The sequence below is a fragment of the Entelurus aequoreus genome, linkage group LG12 (assembly GCF_033978785.1).
Source record: "Entelurus aequoreus isolate RoL-2023_Sb linkage group LG12, RoL_Eaeq_v1.1, whole genome shotgun sequence".
Taxonomy (NCBI): Eukaryota; Metazoa; Chordata; class Actinopteri; order Syngnathiformes; family Syngnathidae; genus Entelurus; species Entelurus aequoreus.
Genome location: NC_084742.1, coordinates 3,667,391 through 3,689,511, shown reverse-complemented (window position 1 = coordinate 3,689,511; position 22,121 = coordinate 3,667,391). Strand labels below are relative to the sequence as shown.

The window sequence follows — 22,121 nt, the reverse complement described above, 5'->3', positions numbered from 1 at the left end:
CATATATATATATATATATATATATATACATATACACATATGTATATACTGTATATATATATATATATATATATATATATATATATATATATATATATATATATATATATATATATATATATATATATATATATATATATATATATATATATATATATATGTATAAAGTTAAGTTAATGTACCAATGATTGTCACACACACACTAGGTGTGGTGAAATTTATCCTCTGCATTTGACCCATCCCCTTGTTCACCCCCTGGGAGATGAGGGGAGCAGTGGGCAGCAGCGGTGCCGCGCCCGGGAATCATTTTTGGTGATTATATATGTACACAAGCTTGCGAAACAGGCTTGTAGGGATGATATAACTGCTTGTGTTTTTTCCTGACCTAACGTAGATTCCGCTGTACCCCGGTATTGAGCACTGTACAATATATATATATATATATATATATATATATATATATATATATATATATATATATATATATATATATATATACTGTATGTATATGTATGTGTGGGAAAAAATCACAAGACTATTATATATATGTATATACATACATACTGTATATATATATATATATATATACATACATACATACTGTATATATATATATATATATACATACATACATACTGTATATATATATATATATATACATACATACATACTGTATATATATATATATATATATATATATATATATATATATATATATATATATATATATATATATATATATATATATACATATATATATATATATATATATATATATATATATATATATATATGTATATATATATATATATATATATATATATATATATATATATATATATATATATATATATATATATATATATATATATATATATAATGTATGTGTGGGAAAAAATCACAAGACTATTTAATCTCTACAGGCCTGTTTCATGAGGGGTTTCCTCAATCCTCAGACCCCTCATGAAACAGGCCTGTAGAGATTAAATAGTCTTGTGATTTTTCCCCACACATACATATTACGCTGTACCACGTATCGAGCACTATTTTTTTGGATAATCCAATTAAGACATATATATATATATATATATATATATATATATATATATATATATATATATATATATATATATATATATATATATATATATATATATATATATATATATATATATATATAAACAATCCAAATCCCTAATCATTACACATAAATGTTACTGGAAATTTACAGTATTTTTAGAGTAATAAAAAAGAAGAAAACATCTAAGTTATGTTTACCTTGATTTGAGGAGTAACCAATAGGGGAATGAAAAGTACATAAAAATCAGGAGTTAAATCTTCAAAAGTGTACATTTTATGTTCGGATTACTATTTTTTTGTACAATGTACATGTGATTTGAGTAAAATATCAGCAAAACAACTACAGTAGTACCTCAATTTACCAGATTAATTCAAATAAACGCCGCCCAACATTGATATTAATTCCAATCCATTTAATTGGTTGTTTTGGCCCTCCCAAAAGAGAACCACTACAAAGAAAAACACATTTTTAAATCAGAAATATTATATGAAAACAATCCGGCAGAATGCACTACGAACAACTGTAGCTTTTAATAACGTACAGCGTTTACTCCACCTATAAGTGCTTCATTTGCATATAATTAAATCCAATTAATCTCCCTTTTCCTGTTTTCAAGCCTCACCACATTCTCGGTGTACTTATTTTTTTATTTTTTTATTTTTATTTTTTTCAGTTTAGAGAGCCAGTGTCTAGGCACGTGACTGGCAGCTCCTCCCGGCCAATGAGAGAAGGGATGCGGCCCGGGTGCTGCGACGCCATTGGCTGACACCCAGGGTGGGCGGGGCCTACGCTTTATACTAATGACATGCGAGTGAGCAGGCGGTCATCCTGACACTGTCGACGGCGAGAGAGGGATGCTACCTCCGTCACGGAAGGACACGCGTGAATCTCTCAGTCAATGTGGACTTTTTTCCCCCCTTTTTTTAGCTTTTTTTTACTCTCCTTCTCGATGAAGAGGACCGCACATTGTTGACTGACGAGCGGCGCACTTGACGGGTGTGTGTGGGGGGGATTACACAGTGCTTCGAGGGGCTGCAATGTTAAATGCGGTAAGTTGATTTTTTTTATATATATAATGCAGAACATCGGTGCTGGTTGTGTGGGTGAAGCGCTAAACTGCGCAAGTTGATATAAAAAATTAAAAAATAAAATTAAAAAAAAAGAAGAAGGTAGCTGCATGACATGGATGATTCATGATTTACCTCAGCACCTTTCAGCCATTTTAGCTATGAATTAGTGCAACACCTAATAATAATAATTATAATAACGGATGACGTTGGTTTTGGCGCAAAGTGTGGAAGTCAAAAAGGCGCACTCCAGACACATCTCCAAGAAATCCACAGAATGGTGGCCAACCCCCCCTTCCCCTTACCCTCATTCCTCCCACATCCTCACTTTCTTCTTCCTGTTGCCATATCCTCAGCCTTTTGTTTGCACCCCCCCCCCCCATTCCCCATGCAAAGCTGAACAGATTTGTCTTAGTAGCCATGCATGCGTAATTAAAGCAGCCACCATGAGGCATCTTGGAGCCTCCCTGAGCATCATCACTTTGCATGTTGGCGCACACCCACACACACACCAGGCATGTGGAGAGAGAGAGAGAGAGAGAGATCCACTTGCTCATCACCAAACCAGAGGGGTGTTTACATCTCCTGGTCCAAAATGTAAGGCTGCACATAGAGGATGAATAGAACACATTCATCACATCACATCCGGTGCTGAGGAGAGGAGAACACAACAACAAATGACCCCTGGGGGGCAGTGCAAGGCAAAAGTCCTATACAAGGAGTTTATGACTATGAAGTACAGCACTAATGGCCGCCTTCATTATTTTTGGGCACATTTGCTCAGAACAAATCGATATTACAACGTCCACAACAAGTCATATGCTTAACGCGAGTGGCCCGGGGAATTGCCTATTGATCTGTATGGTGTGTGTGTGTTGTGAAGGATATCGCAGTGGATGTGTGGGTGTTCCGTGTTATGAATTCCTCCGCAGGTGCGGAGGGCAAAGCGGGTCCCCGGCAAGGTGCGGGCGCGAGACACCCGGAATTAATCCGGTAACGAGATGCCGCAGGATGGCAAGACGCGTGTAAACGTTGTCCGTTATTCGACTACAGGGGGCTCTCTGATCACAGGCCCGGAGATGCACGCTTGTCAAACATGGCGGGGAGTGGAGATATGTAAGACGGGGGGGGGGGAGGAGGAAAGGTCACAATGCCATTCCAGGTGTCCAGGATTGCTCGTAGGGAGCACACTGACAAATAAAACCAATACAATATAGCAGAACTGGGCAAAATACGGCCCGCGGGCCACATGCGGCCCGTTAAGATTTTCAATAATAATTAGGGATGTCCGATAATGGCTTTTTGCCGATATCCGATATTCCGATATTGTCCAACTCTTTAATTACCGATACCGATATCAACCGATATATACAGTCGTGGAATTAACACATTATTATGTCTAATTTGGACAACCAGGTATGGTGAAGATAAGGTACTTTAAAAAAAAAAAAATTATAAAATAAAATAAGATAAATAAATTAAAAACATTTTTTTGAATAAAAAAGAAAGTAAAACAATATAAAAACAGTTACATAGAAACTAGTAATTAATGAAAATGAGTAACATTAACTGTTAAAGGTTAGTACTATTAGTGGAGCAGCAGCACGCACAATCATGTGTGCTTACGGACTGTATCCCTTGCAGACTGTATTGATATATATTGATATATAATGCTTACGGACTGTATCCCTTGCAGACTGTATTGATATATATTGATATATAATGTAGGAACCAGAATATTAATAACAGAAAGAAACAACCCTTTTGTGTGAATGAGGAGGGAGGTTTTTTGGGTTGGTGCACTAATTGTAAGTGTATCTTGTGTTTTTTATGTTGATTTAATAAAACAAAAAAAAAACAAAACAAAAAAAAAAAACGATACCGATAATAAAAAAAACGATACCGATAATTTCCGATATTACATTTTAACGCAATGTTAATTATTAATCCCTAATAATAATCATTTTAAATAGAGATGTCGACAAATGCTTTGAAATGTAATATCGGAAATGATCGGTATCGGTTTCAAAATGATCGGTATCGGTTTCAAAAAGTAAAATTTATGACTTTTTAAAACGCCGCTGTGTACACGGATGTAGGGAGGCGTACCGAACGCCAATAAACCTTAAAGACTGCCTTTGCGTGCCGGCCCTGTCACTTAATATATACGGCTTTTCACACACACGAGTGAATGCAAGCCATACAGGTCACACTGAGGGTGGCCGTATAAACAACTTTAACACTGTTACAAATACGCGCCACACTGTGAACCCACACCAAACAAGAATGACAAACACATTTCGGGAGAACATCCGCACCGTAACACAACATAAACACAACACAACAAATACCCAGAACCCCTTGCAGCACTAACTCTTCCGGGACGCTACAATATACACCCCCCGCTACCCTCTACCCCCCGCCCACCTCGACCTCCTCATGCTCTCTCAGGGAGAGCATGTCCCGAATTCCAAGCTGCTGTTTTGAGGCATGTTCAAAAAAAAATAATGCACTTTGTGACTTCAATAATAAATATGGCAGTGCCATGTTGGCATTTTTTTTTTCCATAACTTGAGTTGATTTATTTTGGAAAACCTTGTTACATTGTTTAATTCATCACAACAAAATTAGGCATAATAATGTGTTAATTCCACGACTGTATATATCGGTATCGGTTGATATCGGTATCGGTAATTAAGAGTTGGACAATATCGGATATCAGCAAAAAAGCCATTATCGGACATCTCTAATTTTAAATCATTTAAAAAAAAAACCATCGAAACTGTCGCCGCCATTATGATGTGCAGTGTTGTTTTTAAATGACCGTACGTCTTGAACGATAGAAAGTATTTCAATGGTTGAAATCTGCACTTTTGAGTGTTGTACGAGTTATTATGGTAATCTACGTCACAGCAGCTCAGACCAGGAACAAAGCAGAGAAAAACTGTAAAATTCCATTCCATTTTTTTTTTTAGGTGGTCTGTCATAACGTTTTTAGAACTATCGGATATTGTGACTTTTGGTATTAGTGTTCCTGAAGTAAAGGGACCCAAACACACATACTGTACAGCAGATTTTTACCCATAATATGCCATATTCCCCCCCCCCCCCCCAAAAATGTTCAAATATATATATTCACACTACCGTTCAAAAGTTTGGGGTCACATTGAAATGTCCTTATTTTTGAAGGAAAAGCACTGTACTTTTCAATGAAGATAACTTTAAACTAGTCTTAACTTTAAAGAAATACACTCTATACATTGCTAATGTGGTAAATGACTATTCTAGCTGCAAATGTCTGCTTTTTGGTGCAATATCTACATAGGTGTATAGAGGCCCATTTCCAGCAACTATCACTCCAGTGTTCTAATGGTACAATGTGTTTGCTCATTGGCTCAGAAGGCTAATTGATGAGTAGAAAACCCTTGTGCAATCATGTTCACACATCTGAAAACAGTTTAGCTCGTTACAGAAGCTACAAAACTGACCTTCCTTTGAGCAGATTGAGTTTCTGGAGCATCACATTTGTGGGGTCAATTAAACGCTCAAAATGGCCAGAAAGAGAGAACTTTCATCTGAAACTCGACAGTCTATTCTTGTTCTTAAAAATGAAGGCTATTCCAAAAAATTGTTTGGGTGACCCCAAACTTTTGAACGGTAGTGTATATATATGGTATATATATATATATATATATATGGTATATATATATATATATGGTATATATATATATATATATATATATATATATATATATATATATATATATATATATATATATATATATATATATATATGGTATATATATATATATATATATATATATATATATATATATATATACATATCTATATATATATATATATATATATATGTATATATATATATACCATATATATATATATATATATATATATATATACATATCTATATATATATATATATATAGATATGTATATATATATATACCATATATATATATATATACCATTCTAAACCCTAAATATATCATATAAATATCCCATTGGTGTTGTGAGTTTTTCCTTGCCCTTATGTGGGCTCTGTACCGCGGATGTCGTTGTGGCTTGTGCAGCCCTTTGAGACACTTGTGATTTAGGGCTATATAAATAAACATTGATTGATTGATTGATTGATTGATAAATATGCCAAACCCAACATATGCAATATTTTCCCCCCCAAAAATGTTCTAAGTGGAATATTTGATATAAAGTAATTGGACCCTTGTATAGGTAAATAATTCATAAACACATATATTTTTTGAGCAATGACTGGGCGGAGTTTGTTTTCAGAGCAGCCAGCCCGAGACGCGTGTGTCAGGAACAGATGCGGAAGCAGATTTTTACAACAAATGTCTGCATAAAAGTGATACTATATCATATTGTAGGTGTTTATTACTCTTTGCATTCATATTTTTCTGTTGTATTTTGTTTGATTGTAAAAAACACACAACTGTGCATATGTTGTCAATATTCAGTGTTTTATTGTTCATAGTTAATATTGTAAATCCCACTTTCTTTATTTTCATGTACATTTTGGGCTTCACATTCAGTAAAAAATTGTAAGATTACATTCCGTTGTTTTTTTTTAGGTGGCCTTTCATAACGTTTTTAGAACTATCGAATATTGTGAGTTTTGGTGTTAGTGTTCTTGAAATAAAAGGACCCAAACACACATACTGTACAGCATGTTTTTACAGATTTTTACCCCAAATATGGCATGTTTTCCCCCCCAAAAAATTCTAAGTGGAACAGTTGATGTATATATACCATTCCAAACCCAGAATATGCAATATTTTCACCCCCAAACATTTACAAACTGGAATTTTTGATTTTTTTGTTGTGTTTTGCTGGATTGTAAAATACACACAACTGTGCATATGTTGTTGATATTCAGTGTTTTATTGTTCATAGTTAATATTGTGAATCCCACTTTCTTTATTTTCATGTACATTTTGGGTCTAACATTCAGTAAAAAACTGTAAGATTACATCCGGGGTTTTTTTTTAGGTGGCCTTTCATAACGTTTTTACAACTATGGGATATTGTGAGTTTTGGTGTTAGTGTTCGTGAAATAAAGGGACCCAAACACACATACTGTACAGCATGTTTTTACAGATTTTTACCCAAAATATGCCATATTTCCCCCAAAAAAATTTTCAAAGTGGAACATGATATATATATATACCATTCCAAACCCAGAATATGCAATATTTTCCCCACAAATTTTTTTTCAAACTGGAATATTGGATTTTTTCTTGCGTTTTGCTTTATTGTAAAATATACACAACTGTGCAAATGTTGTTAATATTCAGTGTTTTATTGTTCATAGTTAATATTGTAAATCCCACTTTCTTTATGTTCATGTACATTTTGGGCTTCCCATTCAGTAAAAAATTGTAAGATTACATTCCGTTTTGTTTTTTTTAGGTGGCCTTTCATAACGTTTTTACAACTATCGAATATTGTGAGTTTTGGTGTTAGTGTTCCTGAAATAAAGGGACCCAAACACACATACTGTACAGCATGTTTTTACAGATTTTTACCCCAAAAACGGCATGTTTTCCCCCCCAAAAAATTCTAAGTGGAACAGTTGATGTATATATACCATTCCAAACCCAGAATATGCAATATTTTCACCCCCAAACATTTACAAACTGGAATTTTTGATTTTTTTGTTGTGTTTTGCTGGATTGTAAAATACACACAACTGTGCATATGTTGTTGATATTCAGTGTTTTATTGTTCATAGTTAATATTGTGAATCCCACTTTCTTTATTTTCATGTACATTTTGGGTCTAACATTCAGTAAAAAACTGTAAGATTACATCCGGGGTTTTTTTTAGGTGGCCTTTCATAACGTTTTTAGAACTATCGGATATTGTGAGTTTTGGTGTTAGTGTTCGTGAAATAAAGGGACCCAAACACACATACTGTACAGCATGTTTTTACAGATTTTTACCCAAAATATGCCATATTTCCCCCCAAAAAAATTTCAAAGTGGAACATGATATATATATATATACCATTCCAAACCCAGAATATGCAATATTTTCACCCCCAAACATTTTCAAACTGGAATTTTTTATTTTTTGTTGTGTTTTGCTGGATTGTAAAATACACACAACAGTGCATATGTTGTTGATATTCAGTGTTTTATTGTTCATAGTTAATATTGTGAATCCCACTTTCTTTATGTTCATGTACATTTTGGGTCTAACATTCAGTAAAAAACTGTAAGATTACATCCGGGGTTTTTTTTAGGTGGCCTTTCATAACGTTTTTACAACTATCGGATATTGTGAGTTTTAGTGTTAGTGTTCCTAAAATAAAGGGACCCAAACACACATACTGTACAGCATGTTTTTACAGATTTTTACCCAAAATATGCCATATTTCCCCCCAAAAATTTTTCAAAGTGGAACATGATATATATATATACCATTCCAAACCCAGAATATGCAATATTTTCCCCACAAATTTTTTTTCAAACTGGAATATTGGATTTTTTGTTGCATTTTGCTTTATTGTAAAATATACACAACTGTGCAAATGTTGTTAATATTCAGTGTTTTATTGTTCATAGTTAATATTGTAAATCCCACTTTCTTTATGTTCATGTACATTTTGGGTGTTAATATTTAGTGTTTTATTGTTCATAGTTAATATTGTAAATCCCACTTGCTTTATTTTCATGTACATTTTGGGTGTCCCATTCAGTAAAAAACTGTAAAATTCCACTCCGTTTTTTTTTATGGTCTGTCATAACTTTTTTAGAACTACCAGATATTGGGACTTTTGGTATTAGTGTTCCTGAAATAAAGGGACCCAAACACACATACTGTACCACAGTTTGTTTTTTTTTACAGCTTTTTACCCAAAATATGCCATATTTCCCCCCAAAAAAGTGTTCAAAGTGGAACAGTTGATGTAAAGTAATTGGACCCTTATATAGGTAAATAATTCATAAACACATTAGTTTTGTTAGTTGTTTAAAATAAACAATATACCAAACCGCGGGCCACATGCGGCCCGTAAAGATTTTCAATAATAACCGTTTTAAATTAATTTTTTTTAAACTTTAAAATCAAAACTGTAGCCGCCATTATGATGTGCAGTGTTGTTTTTAAATGGCCGTAAGTCTTGAACTATAGAAAGTAATTAAATGGTTGAAATCTGCGCTTTTATATGAGTTATTACGGTAATCTACGTCACAGCAGCTCAAACAGGAACAAAGCAGAGTGGGCGGGGTTTGTTTTCAGAGCAGCCAGCCCGAAACGCGTGTGTCAGGAACAGATGCGGAAGCAGATTTTTACAACAAATGTCTGCATAAAAGTGATAATATATCATATTGTAGGTGTTTATTACTCTTTGCATTCATATTTTGCGGTTGTGTTTTGCTTGATTGTAAAATACACACAACTGTGCATATGTTGTTAATATTCAGTGTTTTATTGCTCATAGTTAATATTGTAAATCCCACTTTCCTCATTTTCATGTACATTTTGGGTGTCCCATTCAGTAAAAAACTGTAAAATTACATTCCGTTTTTTTTTTTAGGTGGTCTGTCAATGTTTTTAGAACTATATCGGAATTTGTGACATTTGGTATTAGTGACCCAAACACATACTGTACAGCAGATTTTTACCCAAAATATGCCATATTTCCCCCCCAAAAAATGTTCAAAGTGGAACAGTTGATGTAAAGTAATTGGACCCTTATATAGGTAAATAATTCATAGACGCATTAGTTTAAGTTCATTGTAATTTTTTGAGCAATGACTGTTTAAAAAAAACAGGGGACCCAAAAGGATCTCAGTCATTAAAAGTGTTAAAAATATGTCATATTTTCTTTTTCTTTCAACACATTAATATATACAACTTCAAATCTATCTGTTTACATAAAGTTTGAATGATTTTATGTTTTTGCCCCTTTTTTTTTTTCTTCAAAACCCTCTTTTTTAATAGGAAAAACACAAAATATCTAGAGATGTCCGATAATATCGGCCTGCCGATGTTATTGGCCGATAAATGCTTTAAAATGTAATATCGGAAATTATCGGTATCGTTTTTTTTTATTATCGGTATCGTTTTTTGTGTGTTTTTTTTTTACATTTTTTATTAAATCAACATAAAAAACACAAGATACACTTACAATTAGTGCACCAACCCAAAAAACCTCCCTCCCCCATTTACACTCATTCACACAAAAGGGTTGTTTCTTTCTGTTATTAATATTCTGCTTCCTACATTATATATCAATATATATCAATACAGTCTGCAAGGGATACAGTCCGTAAGCACACATGATTGTGCGTGCTGCTGCTCCACTAATAGTACTAACCTTTACTCATTTTCATTAATTACTAGTTTCTATGTAACTGTTTTTATATTGTTTTACTTTCTTTTTTTAATTCAAGATTTTTTTTTAAATTGATTTATCTTATTTTATTTTATTAATTAAAAAAAAAAGACCTTATCTTCACCATACCTGGTTGTCCAAATTAGGCATAATAATGTGTTAATTCCACAACTGTATATATCGGTATCGGTTGATATCGGTATCGGTTGATATCGGTATCGGTAATTAAAGAGTTGGACAATATCGGAATATCGGATACCGGCAAAAAGCCATTATCGGACATCCCTAAAAATATCCAAACAACATATCAAGGTGGAATATTTGATGTGAAGTAATTAGAGCCTTAAATATGTAAATAATTCATAAACACATTAGTTTTAGTTCATTATTATTTTTTGAGCAATGTTTGTTTTCAGAGCAGCCAGCCCGGAACGCGTGTGTCAGGAACAGATGCGGAAGCAGATTTTTACAACAAATGTCTACATAAAAGTGATAATATATCATATTGTAGGTGTTTATTACTCTTTGCATTCATATTTTACTATTTGTTACATTTCTGTCATGTTTTGCGTGATCGTGAAAGATACACAACTGTGCATATGTTATTAATATTCACACAAAAGGGTTGTTTCTTTCTGTTATTAATATTCTGGTTCCTACATTATATATCAATATATATCAATACAGTCTGCAAGGGATACAGTCCGTAAGCACACATGATTGTGCGTGCTGCTGCTCCACTAATAGTACTAACCTTTAACAGTTAATTTTACTCATTTTCATTCATTACTAGTTTCTATGTAACTGTTTTTATATTGTTGTACTTTCTTTTTTATTCAAGAAAATGTTTTTAATTTATTTATCTTATTTTACTAATTTAAAAAAAAAGTACCTTATCTTCACCATACCTGGTTGTCCAAATTAGGCATAATAATGTGTTAATTTCACGACTGCATATATCGGTTGATATCGGTATCGGTTGATATCGGTATCGGTAATTAAAGAGTTGGACAATATCGGAATATCGGATATCGGCAAAAAGCCATTATCGGACATCCCTAATTTTGAAGTAGCATTTTTATATATAACCCAATCCAAACAACCTTTTCCCACTTATGGTGCCAATAAACTAACACAAAACGTCAACATGCTGCTCACTGAACTTTGGGAGTATTTAAAAAAAAAAATGTCCAAGCACCACGCATAATTCAAAATTACACCCATTTAAATGCTCTGCAATGCATGATGGGAAAAAGGCAAAACACTCCCTATACACTTTTCCATGTTTAGAGCATTTTAGCTGCTTGATATTTCTGATTGATTACAACATTTTTAAGGAGGTCGTCACGGAAGTAAACAAGGTAGGAGTCGAACTCTCACATTCTCTTAATATCCAATAATAATAATAATTATATACCCATTATACATGCATTGTATATCCATTATAGATAGATGATGCATCACATGTAAATGTATGCATGTTTCAAATAAATTGATACCACACTATTTCATTACAATCCCAAAATATGCCATATTTTCCCCCCAAAAAATTTCTAAGTGGAATATTTGATGTGAAGTAATTGGAACCTTAAATAAGTAAATAATTCATAAACACATTAGTTTTAGTTGATTGTTATTTTTGGAGCAATGAAAAAAAAACACTCTAAAGGTCCCGGGGACCCAAAAGGGTCTCAGTCATTAAAGTGTTAAAAATAAGTCATACATGTTCTTACTTTCAACGCTTAAATATATATATATATATATATATATATATATATATATATATATATATATATATATATATATATATATATATATATATATATATATATATATATATATATATATATATATATATATATATATATATATATATATATATATATATATATATATATATATATATGAGATCAACTTCAAATCTGTTTACATAAAGTTTTATTTTTTAAAATGTTTTATGCCCTTTTTTTTTTCAAAACCATCTTTTTTATTAGGAAAAACACAACATATGCAATATTTCCCACCCCAAAACATTTTAAAGTGGAATATTTGATGTGTGAAATGGATCTTTAATAGGTAAATAATTCATAAACACATTTATTTTAGTTCATTATAATTTTTCAATGACAGTGACAATAAATCAGACTATAGGTCACAATGATCCAAAAGGCACCCACGAATAAAAGTGGTCAAAATAAGTAATATATAATTTGTTTTACTTCCAACTCTTAAATCTCTGGATCGACTTCAGATCTTAGGGTGTATTTTTATTTGTATTTTTTAGCAATGGCAGTTTTACAGTAAAAAACTGTCTACATGGCAGCTTTGTGTTTCTAGTGTCAATATTGCAACATGTTCTTGTTACATTACACCGGTTTGCCGGTTTAAATTCACTTTATGTTTAAAAAAAAAAAAAAGTTTATATATATATATATATATATATATATATATATATATATATATATATATATATATATATATATATATATATATATATATATATATATATATATATATATATATATATATATATATATATATATATATATATATATATATATATATATATATATATATACCATTACAATCCCAAAATATGCAGTATTTTACCCCAAAAAAATATTCAAAGTGGAATATTTGATGTGAAGTAATTGGACCCTTAAATAAGTAAATAATTCATAAACACATTAGTTTTAGTTCATTGTTATTTTTTGAGCTATGACTGTTTAAAAAAAAATTAAAATACTCGAAATGTCCCGGGGACCCAACAGTCATTAAAGCATTCAAAATAAGTGGTATATTATTGTTTTTCTTTCAACGCTTACATTTATATAAATCAACTTCAGATCTAACCATTAACATAAAGTTGAATTGTTTTTATGTATTATGTCCTTTTTGTCAAAACCTTTTTTATTAGGAAAACACAAAATATGCAATATTTCCCACCCCAAACATTTTAAAGTGGAATATTTGATGTGTGAAATGGATCTTTAATAGGTAAATTATTCATAAACACATTGATTTTAGTTTATTATAATATTTCAATGACAGTGACAAATCTATAGGTCACAATGATCCAAAAGGCACCCACGAATAAAAGTGGTAAAAGTAAGTAATATATCAATAAATAAGTAAATAATTCATAAACACATTAGTTTTAGTTCATTGTTATTTTTTTAGCTATGACTGTTTAAAAAATTTTTTAAATACTCGAAATGTCCCGGAGACCCAACAGTCATTAAAGTGTTAAAAATAAGTGATATATTATTGTTTTTCTTTCAACGCTTAAATTTATATAAATTAACTTCAGATCTAACCATTAACATAAAGTTGAATTGTTTTTATGTATTATGTCCTTTTTGTCAAAACCTTTTTTATTAGGAAAAACACAAAATATGCAATATTTCCCACCCCAAAACATTTTAAAGTGGAATATTTGATGTGTGAAATGGAGCTTTAATAGGTAAATTATTCATAAACACATTTATTTTAGTTCATTATAATTTTTCAATGACAGTGACAATAAATCAGACTATAGGTCTCAATGATCCAAAAGGCACCCACGAATAAAAGTGGTAAGAGTAAGTAATATATCAATATATATATATATATATATTTTTTTTACTTCTAACTCTTAAATCTCTGGATCGACTTCAGATCTTAGGGTGTATTTTTATTTGTATTTTTTAGCAATGGCAGTTTTACAGTCAAAAACGGTCTACATGGCAGCTTTGTGTTTCTAGTGTCAATATTGCAACATGTTCTTGTTACATTACACTTTATGTTTTAAAAAAATAAAATGTAATTAATAAAACGTGCCGCGGGCCGGTAAAGAACTAGCTGCGGGCCGCAAAATGCCCCCGGGGGCCACACTTTGTACAACCCTGTTCTAAACCCACTCCTTCCCTGCACACAATAGAGCGTAATGAGAGTGGACGTGTATCAGAGAGGAACACGATAGGAACATATTGCAGATTCAGACACGATAAGACGGGGAGGATGACATCTGAGGGGGCCTGCTGCGTGGTCCATCTGTTCTGCATTCAGACGGCCACGTATGGCCCCCCGGCGCCCTCGTGCAGCGCTCCATGAATGAATGATGAGACGTCCTTCATGCCGTGTATATATACTTCATATTTGCAAGGAAATGTCGCTGCGTCTGCACTGTGGGGGTGTAACGGTGACCAGGGGTCGCCACGCATACACCTCGGTATTTGTTTACACCGGGGGTGTCCAAACTTTTTCTACTGAGGGCCGCATACGGAAAAATTAAAGCCTGCGGGGGCCATTTTGATAGTTTTCATTTTCAAATCATAACAAAATATGTGGATTTTGTTTTTGTTTTTACCTTTACAGCTAAAGTGTCTAAGTCATTAAAGGCCTACTGAAATGAATTTTTTTTATTTAAACGGGAATAGCAGATCCATTCTATGTGTCATACTTGATCATTTCGCGATATTGCCATATTTTTGCTGAAAGGATTTAGTAGAGAAAATCGACGATAAAGTTCGCAACTTTTCCCCGCTGATAAAAAAAAAGCCTTGCCTGTACCGGAAGTAGCGTGACGTCACAAGCGGTAGTGCTGCTCACAATTCCCCGTTGTTTACAATGGAGCGAGAGAGATTCGGACCGAGAAAGTGATGATTACCCCATTAATTTGAGCGAGGATGAAAGATTCGTAGACGAGGAACGTTACAGTGAAGGACTTGAGAGGCAGTGCAGGACGTATCTTTTTCCGCTCTGACCGTAACTTAGGTACAAGCTGGCTCATTGGATTCCACACTCTCCTTTTTCTATTGTGGATCACAGATTTCTATTTTAAACCATTTTAGATACTATATCCTCTTGAAAATGAGAGTCGAGAACGCGAAATGGACATTCACAGTGACTGAACATGTAAATACACGATTAATAATTCAGCTTGGCGAAGTTAAAAAAATAGAAGCTAACCTAGCTACGTAGCCAACTTGATAGCAGCAGTCTCAAATGCAGATAGAAACTAAATTTAAAAAAAACCTGACTGGATGGATAGACAGAAGACCAATAATACTATTAAACCATGAACATGTAAATACACGATTAATAATATTCCGCTTGGCGAAGCTAAAAAAACAGAAGCTAACCTAGCTGCGTAGCCAACGCGATAGCATCAGTCTCAAATGCAGATAGAAACTAAATTTAAAAAAAACCCTGACTGGATGGATAGACAGAAGATCAATAATACTATTAAACCATGAACATGTAAATACACGATTAATAATTCAGCTTTGCGAAGCTAAAAAAAATAGAAGCTAACCTAGCTACGTAGCCAACTTGATAGCAGCAGTCTCAAATGCAGATAGAAACTAAATTTAAAAAAACCCTGACTGGATGGATAGACAGAAGATCAATAATACTATTAAACCATGAACATGTAAATACACGATTAATAATATTCCGCTTGGCGAAGCTAAAAAAACAGAAGCTAACCTAGCTGCGTAGCTAACTTAGATGCAGCGGCGGGCGTTGTACGCTTTTGACGACACCCCGGCCGCCATCAGAGTCGGCAAGAAACATATATTTCCCCAAAGTTACGTACGTGACATGCACATATCGACACGCACGTACGGGCAAGCGATCAAATGTTTGGAAGCCAAAGCTGTACTCACCGTAGTGCGTCTGCTATCCTGCTCAAAACACAACACAACCTCCTGGTGTTGGTGTTGCTGTAGTCCGCCGCTCCACCGGCTCCAACTTTCTTATTTGCAGTCTCCATTGTCCATTAAACAAATTGCTCAATCGCTTTATTAACAAGCGGTAACTGGCTGTAGTTCAAAAAGTAACGCGCACACATACACGAGCTGCTGTGTCTCCGCCAACTCACTCGCGCATGCGCGTTCCCCAAACCCTTAAAGACACAGTACACTAATGCAAATATCACAGATATTACAGTATTGTACTTAGCCGCTAAGACACCGATCCATCCCACCTACAACGTTCTTCTTTGCAGTCTCCATTGTCCATTAAACAAATTGCTCAATCGCTTTATTAACAAGCGGTAACTGGTTGTAGTTCAAAAAGTAACGCACACACATACACGAGCTGCTGTTAGCCAAAAGTCACGCTCACACACACTCAAGTTCTCCGCCAACTCACTCGCGCATGCGCGTTCCCCAAACCCTTAAAGACACAGTACACTAATGCAAATATCACAGATATTACAGTATTGTACTTAGCCGCTAATACACCGATCCATCCCACCTACAACGTTCTTCTTTGCAGTCTCCATTGTTCATTAAACAAATTGCAAAAGATTCAGAATACTGTGGAATTTTGTCGAAGAAAACAAGAGGCTTTTCTATCGGGTCCGACGGGGTCCAACCACTTCCGTTGCTTTTGTGACGTCACGCGCATAAATCATATCCAAAGGAGATTTTCAACCGGAAGTGTGGCGGGAATTTTAAAATGTCACTTTATAAGTTAACCCGGCCGTATTGGCATGTGTTGCAATGTTAAGATTTCATCATTGATATATAAACTATCAGACTGCGTGGTCGCTAGTAGTGGCTTTCAGTAGGCCTTTAAAATGTTAAAAACAAGTCAAATTATTATTTTTTTAAATTTATTTAATGCTTACAGTAAATCTGTACAGAATATCAACTTCAGGTTGATATAACATTTAAAAAAACCAAAAAGGTTTTATGCCTTTTCTGTCAAGACAACTTTGTTTTTTATAATAAAAGTGAAATATGCAGTATTTCCCCCACTGCCCAAAACATTCAGAAAGCAATGTTTGATGTGAAGTAATTAGAGCCTTAAAAACATCAATAATGCAAGACACCATTGATAGTAATTCATTGTTATTTTTCAGTAATCACAGTGAAAAGATCAATAGAATCCCATTAAATATATTTAGGATACAAAAGGTGCCCCACTCAAAGTGATACATTTTTTTTTTTTACTTCAGATATATCTGTCAATTTTACGTTTGAACTATTATTATGTTTGTTTTATGCTCTTTTGTCAAAGAAAACGTTGACGTTTTTGTATGGCAACCACACAATATATGCAATATTTTCCACATAAAACATTTTAAAGTGAAATATTTGAAATAATTGGAGCCTTGAATAGATCAATAATGCATTATAGCATTGATTTATTTTTTTATTTTTTAAGCAATGGCAAAAAAAGAAAAATAAAGATAGACAAAAGAAAAAAAGCAGCCTGCATGGCAGCTTTTGTGTCAACATTGCAACTTTTTCTAGTTAGATTTCACCTCATTCCACTTTTTGTAATGTTTATTTTTTATTTTTGCAATAGTATTTCCAGAATGTGTGGCGGGCCGGTCAACAATTAGCTGCGGGCCGCAAATGGCCCCCCGGGCCGCACTTTGGACACCCCTGGTTTACACGGTATGTCCTCCTGAGAACCATCGTCCACTGCAGTGGACATTTACGTTTGGTCTATTCCATGCACATTTTGGACTAAAAAAAATAAAAACCCTGTTATGCAAAACTATTAATGTCTTGCCGAAAAGTCAGATTGGGGATGGGAACCTTTCACATTTAAAACAAATCGAAACCCGTACCAGTTTTCAGTACTTTTGTGTTCATGCCTGTTTATTTGTTTATCATATTTTTTAATCTAACAGTAGCTGTAGTATCTCTCATTTGCAAGTATTATATACAGTACAGACGTCCGTCGTTTATCGCGCTTAATTGGTTCCGAACATGACCGCGATGAATTAATTCCCGCAAAGTAGGAATCGATAAAATATCTTTAGAGATAGAGCATAAAAAAACCTGTTTACGACTTTGTAAATATGTTTTTTCAACATTATGAGAGCCCTTTAGACCTGAAATAACAGGTCTACAGATCGACCGACTGACCGACAGATCGACTGACTGACCAATCATCGGTCTGACTGACCAACAGATCGACCGACTGACCATCGCTCTGACCGACCGACAGATCGACCGACAGATCGATCGAACGATCATCGGCCTGACGGATGGACAAATCGACCGACTGACCGTCGGTCTATCCGACCGACAGACCGAGCGACAGGCCGAAAGCCCTACCGACCAACAGATCGACCGACCGACCGTCGGTTTAACCTACCAACAGATCGACCAACCAACCGACAGATCAATTGACCGACAGACAGACCGTCCGACCAACAGATCGACCGACAGATCAACCGACCATCGGTCTGACTAACCGACAGACCGACCATCAGTCTGACCGACAGACCGACCAACCGACAGATCGACCGACCGATCATCGGTCTGACCGACCGACAGATCGATGGAACGATCATCGGCCTGACGGATGGACAGATCGACCGACTGACCGTCGGTCTATCCGACCGACTGACCGTCGGTCTATCCGACCGACAGACCGAGCGACAGGCCGAAAGCCCTACCGACCAACAGATCGACCGACCGACCGTCGGTTTAACCTACCAACAGATCGACCAACCAACCGACAGATCAATTGACCGACAGACAGACCGTCCGACCGTCCGACCAACAGATCGACCGACAGATCAACCGACCATCGGTCTGACTAACCGACAGACCGACCATCAGTCTGACCGACAGACAGGCCGACAGACCGACCAACCGACAGATCGACCGACCGATCATCGGTCTGACCGACTGACAGATCGACCGACAGACCGTCGGTTTAACCTACCAACAGATCGACCAACCAACCGACAGATCAATTGACCGATAGACAGACCGTCCGACCAACAGATCGACCGACAGATCAACCGACCATCGGTCTGACTAACCGACAGGCCGACCATCAGTCTGACCGACAGACAGGCCGACAGACCGACCAACCGACAGATCGACCGACCGATCATCGGTCTGACCGACCGACCGACCGATACTTTAATAATCCCCTTTTAGTCACCTTTACAGTCTTTCAGTGGCCTAGTGGTTAGAGTGTCCGCCCTGAGATCGGTAGGTTGTGAGTTCAAACCCCAGCCGAGTCATACCAAAGACTATAAAAATGGGACCCATTACCTCCCTGCTTGGCACTCAGCATCAAGAGTTGGAATTGGGGGTTAAATCACCAAAAATGATTCCCGGGCGCGGCACCGCTGCTGCCCACTGCTCCCCTCACCTCCCGGGGGTGATCAAGGGGATGGGTCAAATGCAGAGGACAAATTTCACCACACCTAGTGTGTGTGTGACAATCATTGGTACTTTAACTTTTTAATCCAATATAGCAGAGGTTCTCCAAACTTTTTTCACCAACTACCACCTCAGAGAAAATGCGGCTCTCCAAGTACCACCATGGTGACCAACATTAAAATACAGTAGCATAGTAGGCCCACGTATTAATTAAAAACAAGGCAGAGGTTTCATTTAACAAATATATTTAATATTGTTGGCCACTTAAACGTTACACACAGTTTGCAGAGTAACACTGTGTTTTAATATAGGAAAATAAAAAGTGATTCTCTGGCTTACCACTAGATGGAGGCCGCGCACCACAGTTTGAGAATCATTGCATTATAGTAATGCTGCCTGAGGCTGAGCCAATCAGTGGCCACAATACTGAACAGTCTGCTCTGACTGGTTTGGTCTACTCTACTGGCCGACGCTACTGTAGTTTATTTAGCAATTTTTACGCTTGAAAATGCTTAATTTAGGACCCAAAAATTATAGAATATGCTTTAAAAAATATATTCCCTAAACAATCTGCGATGTGATGAAGCGCGATGTGGCGAGGGATGACTGTCGCAGACTTGGCATGCAATTGCGAAACCCAGGACATTAGATGGCAGTACTGTATAGACTAGTGTGGTGCCTGGTCAGGGAGTAGTCTTTGCCGTTAGACCGGACTGACACATTGACCAACCGACCGACCATCGGTCTGACCGACCGTCGGTCTGACCGACCGACAGATCGACCGACTGACCGACAGATCCACCGACTGACCGATCATCGGTCTGACTGACCGACAGATCCACCGACTGACCGATCATCAGTCTGACTGACCGACAGATCGACTGACTGACCAATCATCGGTCTGACTGACCGACAGATCGACCGACTGACCATCGCTCTGACCGACCGACAGATCGACCGACTGACCGACAGATCCACCGACTGACCGATCATCGGTCTGACTGACCGACAGATCCACCGACTGACCGATCATCAGTCTGACTGACCGACAGATCGACTGACTGACCAATCATCGGTCTGACTGACTGACAGATCGACCGACTGACCATCGCTCTCACCGACCGACGGATCGACCGACAGATCGATTGAACGATCATCGGCCTGACTGACGGACAGATTGACCGACTGACCATCGGTGTATCCGACCTACAGGCCGACCTACAGGCCAAAAGACAGACCGACCAACAGATCGACCGACCGACCATCGGTCTGACCTACCAACAGATCAACCAACCGACCGACAGATCAACCGACCGACCGTCCGACCAACAGATTGACCGACAGATCAACCGACCATCGGTCTGACTAACTGACCGACCGATAGGCTGACCATCAGTCTGACTGACAGACAGGCCGACAGACCGACCAACCGACAGATCGACCGACTGACCATCGCTCTGACCGACCGACAGATCGACCGACTGACCGACAGATCCACCGACTGACCGATCATCGGTCTGACTGACCGACAGATCCACCGACTGACCGATCATCAGTCTGACTGACCGACAGATCGACTGACTGACCAATCATCGGTCTGACTGACTGACAGATCGACCGACTGACCATCGCTCTCACCGACCGACGGATCGACCGACAGATCGATTGAACGATCATCGGCCTGACTGACGGACAGATTGACCGACTGACCATCGGTGTATCCGACCTACAGGCCGACCTACAGGCCAAAAGACAGACCGACCAACAGATCGACCGACCGACCATCGGTCTGACCTACCAACAGATCAACCAACCGACCGACAGATCAACCGACCGACCGTCCGACCAACAGATTGACCGACAGATCAACCGACCATCGGTCTGACTAACTGACCGACCGATAGGCTGACCATCAGTCTGACTGACAGACAGGCCGACAGACCGACCAACCGACAGATCGACCGACTGATCATCGGTCTGACCGACCGACCGATACTTTAATAATCCCCTTGGGGAAATTCAGGTGTCTTTCGTTGCTCACATAATAAAAGATTCACACATTAAATAATGAGAATATAAAATAAAACCAGGCTAAAATAAAAATAAAGGGACACCGGTTACATCTAAAAAAAAACATAGAACAAAAAAGGTATTTGTCCAGACTACAGTCTCAATGATGATCAGCTGACTTTTGTTGCGTCTTTAAAAGTGCTTATATTGTAAGTATCGTACTTAAGACACACCTGCTGTTTGATTGCAATGCGCATTTTGTAGTTTCCATTACCAAATTTGGAGGTGGTGAAATGGCCATGTAAAATCGCTAATGCTAATCAGTAGTATGTCTATGGCAAATCCGATGTAGCGCATTTTTAAAAACGCCGCCTTATTGTACGTTTGGGTGTTTCCTACCAGGCAGACTTGCTTGGTTGGCACTGGAAAATTGCGTCGGCTTTTAGTGCTTGTTTGCCCGC

At 36.5% G+C, this 22,121-nt stretch overlaps 1 protein-coding gene across 1 annotated transcript in view; it reads left to right on the top strand.

Annotated features, from left to right (window-relative positions):
• The first annotated feature begins 1,855 nt into the window (after window positions 1-1,855).
• Window positions 1,856-22,121, top strand: part of LOC133661337 (leucine-rich repeat neuronal protein 3) — a 60,598-nt gene continuing 40,332 nt past the window's right edge. The window contains exon 1 of the mRNA XM_062064474.1: window positions 1,856-2,130. The gene's annotated coding sequence lies outside the window, so the exon portion shown is untranslated. The remainder of the gene's footprint in view (window positions 2,131-22,121) is intronic.